This window comes from Diadema antillarum, unplaced genomic scaffold, assembly GCF_040938485.1.
Source record: "Diadema antillarum isolate AM-2024a unplaced genomic scaffold, OU_Dant_1.0 seq00000620_RagTag, whole genome shotgun sequence".
NCBI lineage: Eukaryota > Metazoa > Echinodermata > Echinoidea > Diadematoida > Diadematidae > Diadema > Diadema antillarum.
The window spans coordinates 1,497,554-1,502,326 of record NW_027271543.1 but is presented as its reverse complement, the minus strand read 5'-3'; positions in this window follow the sequence as shown (position 1 = coordinate 1,502,326).

Below are 4,773 nucleotides of genomic sequence, written 5' to 3'. Positions count from 1 at the left end.
AAGTCATTTGAAACAGATACCCGTTTTTGGATTTAACAGCGGAAGCTATGACATCAACTTGGTAAAGCGACATTTGCTCCCATACCTAGTTGAAAATGAACCAATCAAACATCTGGTCAAAAGAAATAACAATTACATGTCCATTGACACCGAACATATACGCTTTTTAGACATAACCAACTTTCTAGCACCCGGTTTCTCATACGATCAGTTTCTCCGTGCCTATGACTGCTCCATGTACAAGGGCACATTTCCCTATGAATGGATGCATTTGAATAAACTTGACTATCCATCCCTTCCACCCAGAGAAGCTTTCAGTAATACTCTCAAAGGTACCACTCTTACCGAAGAAGATTATGACCATTGTCAAGATGTTTGGCAACGGGAGAGAATGTCTACGATGAGAGACTACCTAGTATGGTATAATAACTTAGATGTCAAGCCCTTTGTAGAAGCCGTCGAAAAAATGGCTGAAACATACCGCAAAAGAAACATCGATCTTTACAAGGATGGTATTTCTGTTCCTGGGCTAACGTTGAAATATCTCTTTGATATTAGTCCATCTGCCAACTTTGCCCTATTTGGCAATCAAGACCAAGATCTCTACAAGACTTTCCGTCAAAATCTTGTTGGCGGTCCCTCTATCGTGTTCACGCGATATCACGAAGCGGGTCAAACGCATATACGGGGTGGTAAACTTTGTGAAAAGATACAGGGTTACGACGCGAATGCTTTATATCTCTGGGCTCTGAGCCAAGATATGCCCACTGGTTATCCAATGCGTAGAAAGGAGGAAACCTCCTTCAAGAAAGAGAGAAAGCCTTTTTCGATTAAGGCTCAAGACTGGCTAGATTGGGAGGCGCAGAATCGTGGAATAAAGATAAGACACGAAGGCAACGGTTCAGAAAAACGCTTAGGTTCGCGTATGCTACCAGTCGATGGTTGGTGCTCAGAGACTAAGCAAGCCTTCGAATTTCAAGGCTGCTATTTCCACGGTCACGCTTGTGAAAAGAATCCTCGTCATGCCGAAGATGAGATGCGGCAAAAATACGTCAAAACTGTTGAGAAGAGAAAGTATCTCGAAGAATTGGGGTACGAATTTATTGAAATGTGGGAATGTCAGTTCGATGACATGTCAAAGGTTGATCCGAAGCTCAGGCACTTTCTTCGCGAGAGAAAGAAACCACTCGATTACAAATCGAAATTATCCCTAGACGAAATCATTCATGACTTACTAAAGGGCAAGCTGTTTGGATGCCTTGAATGCGATATTCATGTTCCCGATCGTCTGAAACCATACTTTGCGGAAATGACACCCATATTCAAGAACATCAATATTTCTCGGGATGACATCGGGTTATACATGAAAACCTACGGGGGAGAGCATAATATCATGAATACCCCCAGAAGGAGTTTGATAGGCAGCATGTTCGGCGAGAAAATTTTTCTCGCCACACCACTCGCAAAATGGTACCTGGAACATGGCTTAGTAATCACTCGTGTGTACCAAGTAGTAGAATACACACCAATTCCATGCTTCGCTGAATTTGCCGACGCAGTGTCTGACGCGCGTAGGGCTGGGGATAGCGACCCTTCGAAGTCTGTTATAACGGACACCATGAAGTTGATGGGGAATTCATCCTACGGGAAAACCATTACTAACAAAACCAGATTTCGGAATAATAAAATTACTGATTCTTCCAAGGCTAGTCGCCTCATCAATGACATTTTGTTTCGCGACTTGAACGCCATCACTGACGACTGCTATGAAGTTGAATTGTCCAAGAGCAAAATTGCGCACGACTTGCCGATACAGATTGGCTTTTTCGTGTACCAGTATGCAAAGCTGAGAATGCTACAATTCTACTTTGACTTTCTTGATGTTTTCATGGATAGATCCGACTTTGAATATGTTCAAATGGACACAGATTCGGCATACTTTGCGTTATCGGGTTCGAGTATTGAAAATCTGGTCATACCCGAGCTTCGACAACAGTTTGAAGTCGAGAAACATCACTGGCTTCCTCGCACTGACACGGAGGAGCACAAACGTTATGATAAACGAACGCCGGGTCTTTTCAAACTTGAATGGGAAGGCCAAGGTATTGTAGCATTGTGCAGTAAGACATGGTATGGCTTTGGTTCCAAAGACAAATTTAGCTGTAAGGGAGCAAACAAAAGAAATAACAACATTACCTTTGAGAAGTACAAGCGAGTATTGCAAGAGCGAACAACGGACTCGGCAATCAATCGTGGATTCCGAGTAAAAGACAACCACATACTTACGTACAAACAAGAACGAAGTGCATTCACGTTCTTCTACCCCAAACGCAAAGTGGCAGAAGATGGAATTAATACCACGTATCTAGACATATAAAACACGGAAAAACATTAACATATGTTATTTCTCTTGACCAGTTTATTATTTTTTATTTCTTTTGAATCATGTGAGTTCAAAGCATGGCGTTCCATGTGCAAAGTGTACAAATTGAGATGGCATTGTACTTCTTTTGAATTTGGTTGAATGTCGCTTTTCCACAGATGTGAAATTTAAAACTTAAAGTTCCCTATCGTCACTTCCCCCCAACTTTCCATTGGAATATGTACTTTGATTTATTTCCACTGATGTTATTTGAAATCAAAATGTTATCCATAGCATGTTAGGTGATAAGGAAGTCAATCTGATTACGGATGACTTGTTATGTATAAAAAAAAAAAAACTATAGGGTTTTCTATAAATGATGGCACAATGTCGATTTCCATGCTTAACTATCAATAATTCAAGCAGTATTTATTTTCTGTTCTATTATAAAAAAATTTAACATTATGATACTACCAATATAACTTCTACAAAGTTTTGTGGGAACTCATAGTGATTACATTGTTTGAAACTATTACTTCTGTCTGTCTGTCTATCTCTCTCCCTCTCTTTTTTCTCGTTGAAAATTATGTACAACCACCATCATAAAAAACTATAGCAGATCGATGTATTTTTTTTTTCTTAAGGACAATTCGTGACTCAGTCCTGCCAAATTTGTCCGAACCCCCTCACCAATCCAGGGATGTCATACTCGTTTCTGTAAATAATACAAATAAGCTAATTAGACACAATTAACTGTTCATTCAATGTTAATTCATCCGATGTAAGACATATTTTGAGGCTCGACGTGCTTTTGATTAAATAAACTAAAGCGTACAGCAGCTACTTAACAATACAACCTGTCTGCCTGACCCCATGAAATTAAAGATACCATTTACCAGTCTACAATTCACCACTTTCACCTTTCGTCGTTTTACGGTTTCGTCATTTCAACCTTTCACCGTTTCGCCGTTTCACGTGATGACCCAGTAAAGCACAATATCACTTAACGTAATAAGTGAAATAAATATCATCGAGTTGACATGGACTTCCTCAGTGTCTGTATATCCGCGTTAAATATACACCCGGGAATGGTTTAGAAGTAATACGGTAAATGACATAATGATATGCAGTGTATTGTTTTTGAATTCTATATCTATTTTACCGTGTAATGGAGTATGACAAAAGTTTTATAGTTAGAATATCAACGAATAAATGGATGTTGTGTATGCTGATTGTAAGTAAACTAGCTGAATGAATGAAAATGAAAAAAAAAGTTCCATGTGTTTTAATTCCGATATCTCCAGTTGGTGAATGTGGTTGAGATTGCGTGTTTACTTCATTGGTACGGTTGTCTGTTGAAACGATGCGAATGAGAAAAATATGGGGTGATGTGAAAGTATGTACACACGCGTACTTAATATGTTCTACGAATGCCGATTTTTTTTTAAAAGATTTTATTAACGCTAACATCGTTACACATCCAAAATCGGTCACTTCATCAGCTGATCATTGAGACGATCCAGCAATGCGAATATAAGATTGTAAGGTCTATGTTCACATGTGAGGGACTGTACATAATATACATAATATTCTGTATGCACGTATTCGAAATGTGCAATGCTAGCCGTCCCGTTGAACTTATCCGCATGATATAATGACTGACACTACCACTACAACGTTTCATCGTCTGAATATTTTGACAATTTGCTCTGTATATAATACATTGTAAATATAGGTTTGCGTGACGTTTGAATTTATCCGCGGTGTTCATAGAATGATGTGTCACTTTCTCTCCTGACGTAGTTGTACATAATATGTATTACTTCATGAAGCGATGTAAATACTCAAATCAATCCTGGTTCATGCGATTCATTATTCATAGTCAATTCCATAAAGACGGGCATGTTGTACTTATATTCGCCACTTCGACATTTCGTCGATTTGTCATTTGGCCATTTGGCCATTTGGCCATTTTACCATTTCGTCATTTCATCATGAAGTAGAACAAGTGAAGAGGATAGATATATTTAACGTGTGTATGTGTATGTATCTGACCAGATTACTTTCAAAACAATGCATGACACATTGTGTGATTTTATTTTTTCGCGTTTGTCCAAGAGAGGTTCAGTTCTGTTATTTCTAATCGATAAGAATAATAATTTAATTTCAATGAATGATCTTCAAAACATGTATCGGTATTTTATTTAATATTTTACCTTTATGAAATTAAAACAATTATATAGGCCTATATATATATATATATATATGTATATATTAGAATGTGTGATGGCTAAAAAAAATACACGTTTATGCGTATCTACGAAGAAAGAATTACGAAAAAACGAGAACAAAACTGTACCCACCAAGTTTTATGAGAAAATAATGATTTAAACGAATTACTAAGAAAGAAT